Source organism: Lactuca sativa, chromosome 9, assembly GCF_002870075.4.
Source record: "Lactuca sativa cultivar Salinas chromosome 9, Lsat_Salinas_v11, whole genome shotgun sequence".
NCBI classification, from domain to species: domain Eukaryota; kingdom Viridiplantae; phylum Streptophyta; class Magnoliopsida; order Asterales; family Asteraceae; genus Lactuca; species Lactuca sativa.
The window spans coordinates 155,667,654-155,675,640 of NC_056631.2; positions in this window are offsets into that span (position 1 = coordinate 155,667,654).

Below are 7,987 nucleotides of genomic sequence, written 5' to 3' on the forward strand. Positions count from 1 at the left end.
ATAGAAACATACATACAAGATCTGAAGATATTGAAGTAGTACATATGTATAAGTTCAATTTTGAAAGTCAACTTACTATACCCTTGAGAGCTTTAGGTACAACAACCTCTTTGGCAAAAAGTTGAACTGGGACTATGTTTTTCTATGGTTTCAGAACATATTGGTTGCCAATTAACTGCATAATGCCAAAAAACCATAAGTTATGAATAATTCTGAGTTTATAGGTTAAATAAATACTAGACACCTTATTTTTTTTTTAATATTGCAGGAAGGGGTCTAGATAGGAAGAAAAGGCTACTAAATTTATCTGATAAGCATGTGATTCAAACATTCAACTATTCACCCAACACTACTTTAGTAGAACTTGGTGAATCACACAACCAATCAAAAACAGATAAACTAAAGAAATTTTGAGACAAAAAAATCAATAAGACCTTTAAAGGTCAAGATGCAACTGTTGGTTGCGGTTGATGAACAACTAGAATGGGCTACTTTATTGAGGTCCCAAAGCTTTAATGTGTTGTCTGTTGATGCAGAAATAAGGGTTCCATGATCCAATAATTTCATAAAACTAACAGTTGTGTCTTGACCATTCAAAGAACACAAAGGGGTGGAAATATTCCTCAAATCATAACATTAAGTTCTATAATCAGTAGACCCAAAACACAACAAATGATAGGAGTAAGGAGAGAAGTGGACAAAACACACATTAGCTGCACTTCTGATTGTGGTCAAACGCTTTGTCTTCATATATATCAAAAACTACAATCACTACCATATATAAATATATAATTAACTAAAAGGGGAAAATGGGTATACCTCATATATCCTCCATCTTCTTTTTTTGTTTAATTTCAAACCCTTCTTAAAGCCACTCGTTTTATCATGAACAGGAAATATCAGGATCAGAACCAAAATCTAAATAAAAAAATAAAGAATGTCAACGAGGCAATATATCGAACACATTATGTGCATTTACAAACCACAAAAGAAATCATGCGTAAGAAATTGAGAGAATAAATTGAGTAAGGATGAAGATTTGACAATGAACTAACAACCACTAGAGTAAGGCCAATTGAAGAAATTGAAAACCTCAGTAAAAAAATCAACAAAATATTAGATATAAGAAAAGATGAAGAGAATTATCAAATCTATTGAAGACGTCATATTGAAGGGTGTTTGTAACTAAAATCTATGAGATTAATGATTTTAGTAAGCTAAGTAAACAGATGATGGAGTGTTGACATAGGGAAATATGGATTCGAGCCCTAGAAGCTGAGAAGTAGACGTATCTATGAAGCGGGGTACTTGCAATCGATTTGTTGGATGTGCTTGTCCGATTTTTGGGAGGATTTTGTGTGGTCCAGAGAAAAGCGCTAGTTCTTCCAAAGTTTGGGAGGACGGATCAATGTAACGGGGCTTAGGTCGCCGACAAGGAGAAGCGAGCATGGGATCACTAGACCTAAGGTTGCCGGCAAGGTGAGGTTGCTGGCAAGGTGAGGTATCCAACAAGGTGAGGCGAGGTGATCAGGTGATATTGTCGATCTTTGTAGAGATAGAGCACCGAGAACGGTCGTTTTTCATTGGAAGTCGACGGCGGTGGGAGACACTCGGAAGGGCTGAATAAGCAATAGATGGTGGAAGGTGAATGGAGGTTTGAGAATCGAGAGAGAAGAAAGAAAGAAAGAAAGGGGGTTTTCAAAGGGGATGAGCTAGGTTTTCAGCCGATGGAAACAAAGTGGGCTTTTTAATTTTTGGATTTCATTTCCCCCTCAGGTGAAACGTGCGTTTCATTAAAATTTATAAAGCGGCATGGTTAGATGACACACATTTTATTTAAGGTGCCTTCTGTGTTTTATTATTATTATTATTAGACACTAATTTTAGGGCACGTAAAAATGCATGTCCTCTATACTTCATATTTTGGAAAACTGACATCGATTTTTAGGGCACGCACAAATGTGTGTCCTCTATCATCTCATGTCATTGATTGCACATCGTAAAAGGCTGTTTTTCTAGTAGTGTTAGGGACTAGGAAACGCTTGTATTGAAGTGTTAAACCACATAGGGTTGCACATAAGGGGTGTAGGGCCTCACTTGGGAGTTTATGGCCCATATGGTATGAACCACATGAGTTTACGGACCAAAGACCATTTCCTCATGAGTTTACAACCGCAAACTCATGGTAATAAGTGTCAAATTGTGATTTAAGGTCTTATAAGTCAATATGAAGTTTTCTATGATCAAGTCTAAGCCCTAGGAAGGAATGGTGGCACCATTGCACCACTAGCTAGTGTTCACGACCTAAGGACTATTTCCCCATGAGTTTACGGCCGTAAACTCATGGTATATTGTACCAAATCAATGTTTAAGGCCCCTAGCTTATGATAGAAGTGTTCTAGACTTGATCCTAAGGCTTGAGAAGAGATTAGGGCTTGTTTGGACCCTTAAATAAAGTTTACGACTCAAGAAGGTTCCTTGGCCGTAAAATCCCTTTTGATCATGATTTATTGATGATTTCTAAGTGTAATCTAGTTGATTTAAGCATAGAACAAGCTAAGACAAGAGTACTTACAATGTAGAAGCTTGAAAGGATGCTTAAGGCTTAAGAGCACTAGTGTGTGTTCTTGGTGTTCTTGGTGAAATGAAGAACACTTGATTATCTATCAAATGAAGAGATTTCATGGATGAAGTAATTCACAAACACTAGATAAAGAAGTTTATTAACTAATAAAGGAAGAAAGTACTTACTAAGTTGAACATCTAGTGATGATACTTGAGAGAGAATGAGGTTAAGGACTTGAAAATGGTTAAAAATGACAAAAATGGCTAAGTGTCACTTATATAGTCCTTAGGATTTATGGCCCCAATACCATTTGGGCCATAAACTCAAAACTCTTGGAGTGTTGGAACTTAAATGTTGCATAATTTACACTAAAGTATCATCTCTCCAATTATCTCTTGCAGGACTAGGCTTTAGAACACTCAAACTGACTCCAAAACTGCTGAAAATTTAGCAATTGAAAGTTTGACTTTGATTGAATGCAGGGGTTGTTATAAGATAGAAACTTCGAGTTGTCACATCATCCCACCGTTAAAGGGAATTTCGTCCCAAAATTAGAGTTTAAGAAAATAAGTAGTTACAAATAACTAAGTGAAAAGATGAAGATATTTCAATTTCAATTGATCCTCGTGCTCTCATGTGAATTCAGGTCCTCGCTTGGTGTTCCAGCAAATATTCACTATCGGGATACGACTTTGTTTCGTTTGCTTGACCTCTCGGTCCACGATGTCTATAGGTTCTTCCACGAAGTTGAGGCTCTCGTTGATCTCGATCTCGTCGAGTGGGATTACAAGAGTCTCGTCGGACAGACACTTTTTCAAGTTCGAGACGTGGAAAGTAGGATGTACATTACTGAGTTCACGCGGTAGATTGAGTTTGTAAGCTACAGGGCCAATTCTAGCAAGAATCTCGAAAGGCCCTACGTATCTTGGATTTAGCTTTCCACGCTTTCCAGGGTGAGACTTTCAAAAGGACTTGGTCTCCCACCTGGAAGTCCAAAGGTTTCCTCCGCTTGTATGCATAGCTTTTCTGACGGTCTCTAGAGGCTTTCAATCGTTCATGAATCTGAACAATCTTTTCTGTCGTTTCCTGTATGATTTCCGAACCTGTGAGAGTGCTTTCAGGAACTTGTCCTTTAGCTAATTGGGTGTCGCCCACCTCAGCCCAACACAGAGGGGATCTGCACTTTCGGCCATAGAGGTCTTCAAATGGAGCAGCCTTTATGCTCGTGTGGTAACTGTTGTTGTAGGAAAATTCGACGTGGGGTAAATGAGTATCCCATGCTTTCCCGAAGTCGATCACACACGATCTCAACATATCTTCTAAGGTTTGGATAGTTCTCTCACTTTGTCCGTCGGTCTGTGGATGGTAGGCTATACTCATGTCCTGCCTCGTTCCAAGGGAACTTTGTAGTGACTGCCAGAACCTCGAAGTGAATCTACTATCTCTATCAGAGATAATGGAAATGGGAACACCATGCAGTCGTACGATCTCCCTAATGTATGTTCTTTTTAGTTTCTCTATCTTGTCAGTTTCTTTGATTGGTAGGAAATGTGCGGATTTGGTCAATCTGTCGACGATGACCCAAATGGTATCAAGTCCACCCGTTTTCTTGGGCAACTGGGTTATGAAGTTCATAGTAATCCGCTCCCATTTCCATTCTGGTATCTTCGATTGCTGAAGTAAACCTGATGGTTTCTGGTATTCGACCTTAACCTTTGCGCAAGTAAGGCATTTACTCACAGAGGTAGCAATCTCTGCTTTCATGTTAGGCCACCAGTATAACTTTTTATGATCCAGATACATCTTATCTGAACCTGGGTGGGCGGAATACCGAGTGTTGTGTGCCTCGGTCATGACTACGTCTCTGAAGCCACCGTGATTCGGTGTCCAGATTCGGTCCATGAAATGTAAGGCTCCGCCACCTTTGATTTCCAAGTTCTTATCCATCCCTCTCATGGATTCACCCACCACATTTTCAGGTTTCAAAGCGTCGAGCTGAGCCTCCTTAAATTGTGTGGACAAGTGTTAATGGATAGTCATAGTCAATGATTTGACTCTACGACCAAAGTACTCTTTCTGACTTAGGGCATCAGCTACTACGTTGGCATTGCCAGGATGATAACGAATTTTTCATTCGTAGTCATTCAGTAGCTCGACCCACCGTCATTGTCTCATGTTGAGATCCTTCTGATCAAATATGTGTTGAAGGTTTTTGTGGTCTATAAAGATAGTGCTTTTCGTGCCGTACAGATAGTGTCTCCAGATCTTTAGAGCAAACACAGCTGCTCCTAACTCAAGATCATGCATGGTGTAGTTGAACTCGTGTGTCTTCAGCTGTCTTGAGGCATATGCGATGACCTTACCTCGTTGCATCAGAACACATCCAAGCCCTTGGTTGGATGCATCGCAATAGACTCGCTTCAGCTTTGGTGCGGTACATAAGGCTCGCTTCAGCTTTTGGAACGCCTTTTCTTGTTTCTCTTCCCAGTCAAAGGCCAAACTTTCTGGGTTAGTGTAGTAAGCGGCTTAGAAATGCTAGAGAAGTTCTGTATGAACCTGCGATAGTAGCCATCGAGACCTAGAAATTGACGAATAGCTGTCTTTGGTGCTGACCAGTTCTCAATGCCCTTGATTTTGGAAGGGTCCACGTGAATTCCCTCTTCACTAACAACGTGGCCGAAGAATTTGACTCTTCGAATCCAAAACTCGCACATAGAGAACTTCGCATAGAGCTTCACCGATCGTAATGTTTTTAAGACTCTTCATAGGTGCTGGCTATGCTCCTCCTTACTTCGAGAGTAGATAAGTATGTCATCGATGAAGACAATGACGAACTGATCCAAGTAAGGACGACACACCCTATTCATTAAATCCATTACTACAGCTGGTGCATTGGTTAATCCGAATGGCATCACTACAAACTCGTAGTGTCCATAACGAGTTCAGAAGGCTGTCTTGGGAAAATCCTCCTCTAACACTCATAACTGGTGATACCCGGATCGTAGATCTATCTTCTAGAAGTAGTTTGCTCCTTGAAGTTCATCAAATAAATCTTCTATGTGGGGTAGAGGATAACGATTCTTAATGGTAAGCTTGTTGAGTTCCCGGTAGTCGATGCACATACGAAACGATCTGTCTTTCTTCTTGACGAACAAGACCGGTGCTCCCCAGGGTGAGAAGCTGGGCCTAATGAATCCTTTCTTGAGAAGTTCGTTAAGCTGACTGGAAAGTTCCTGCATCTCTGCTGGTGCCAGACAATATGGATATTTGGCTACTAGAGTAGCCCCTGGCACTAAGTCGATTCTGAACTCGACTTGGCGTTGCGGTGGTAATCCCGGTAGTTCTTCTGGAAAGATGTCGGGAAAATCGCGTACTTCTGGAATGTTCTGAATGATCTTCACTTCTTGACTCGTATCGATGATGTGTGCAAGGAATGCATGATATTCCTTTCGCAAGCACTTCTGAGCATGGATACACGAAATGATGCGAAGGTTCGTACTAGATTTGTCGCCGTAGATAACTAGAGTTTCATTGTTAGGGGGGTTAAGACGAACTGCTTTCTCAAAACACATGATGTCGGCGCGAAGATGACTTAACCAATCCATGCTGATTATGATGTTGAAACTTTTAATTGAGACCGGCATGAGGTCTATTTGGAAAGAATGACCATCTAGAGTTAGAGTACAACCTATGTATATGCAGTTAGTACTTTCCGTTTTCCCATTTGCCATTTCTACAGTGAATGATTCCTCTAGCGCATGTGGTTTTTGTTTAAGTAAGTGAACAAATTTCTGGCTTACAAAGCTTCTCTCCGCTCCGCTATCGAATAGTATACAAGCATATGAATTATCGAGGAGAAACGTACCAGTAACTATCGTAGGATCAGCTATGGCTTCCTCATGGCATAACGCCAGAATCCTTCCCACTCCGCCAGCATTTCCTGCCTTCGGGCAGTCTCTCTTGAAATGATCAACCTTGCCACAACCATAGCAAGCCTGGCACACACTAATGCCGAGGACTTGATTAATTGTCCTTGCCGGAGCCTTGCAGAATCGGGCAGTGTGCCCTTTTCTGTTGCAGTTAGCGCACTGCATTTCCCGGCAGGCACCATTATGATGGAAAGTGCATTTGTTACACTTGGGCAAATTTCTGGTATACGGCTTCCTAGGCGCTATAGCAGCAGGTACAATCACGACATTAACAATCACCACTTGCTGCTTGTTGGCAGAGTTTTGCGCCGATTTTCCTTTCTTGTTATCCTAGAACTTCCGCTTATTGTCAGCTGCTTTGGAGGGTTCTAGGATAACCATGGTTGATTTTGTTGTTAGGGTAGAGACTCTGTGATCAATGAGTCTCTGTGCCAATCATTTCACACTATCAAAAGTAGTGGGGTTTGAAGCTAAGACATTCCCCTAAAATGGAGGCATTAGCCCCGAAATGTACCTCTCGACCTTCTTCCCCTTAGTGGGAACCATATTGGGACATAACGCCACTAGATCGCTAAATCTGGAAGTGTAAGCCACTATGTTGGAGCCTTTCATGGTTAGACTCCAGAGTTCCTGTTCCATCTTCTAAACCTCGCCCCTCGGGCAGTATTCTTCAACCATCATCCATTTAAGAGCTTCCCAGCCCATAGCATTTGCCACTATTAAGTTTAGTGACTTGACATGGCTATTCCACCATGTCAGGGCTCTATCACTGAAGGTGCATGCAACAAATTTTACTTAATTTGCTTCGTTCAGTACAGGAACAGATGTCAAAGATCGATTCCGTCTTTTCGAACCATTACGACAATGCAATGACTCCACCGATCCCATTGAAGGTTCGGGGTTTACAGTTGGTGAAGTCTTTATAAGTGCACTCTCGTGAGCGCACGACGAAATCACCTTGCGTGGATTAAACAACTGCTCTACCTCCACTAGTTCCTTGGTTCTTGTGATATTGTGCCATGGTTGTAGAAACAGCCGCGGCTACCACAACATTAAGAGTTACCGTATCAAATTGTGGAGGAGTTGGTGTTTGAGTTGGAGTAATCGGAGGATTGCGCCTTGTTGACCTTTGGGGAGGCATTTTTCAACTATAAGTTTAAAAGATGAGCACAATGATAAGAATTCAATAGTGAAGTTAATGAGTGAGTCCCATGAACTAAATCGCCATAGTTCAACAACTAGATGAGGGTATGAGTTCGATAGAGTTCTAGAGTCACAAGAATGAAAGTATTTGAACAAGGATTTCTACAAAAGATTAGCTGACTGCCAATATCATTGATATTAAATATGTAATAAGTTAGGGAAAAATTGACCTAAGAGTAGGTCTTACATCATATCAGAAGTAGCAAAACTTTGACAGCTTAGATGTCAAGTTAAAGTACTTGAGTGACAGGAATATTTTTACAGAAAAGTGCTTCATCGAGCATCGATT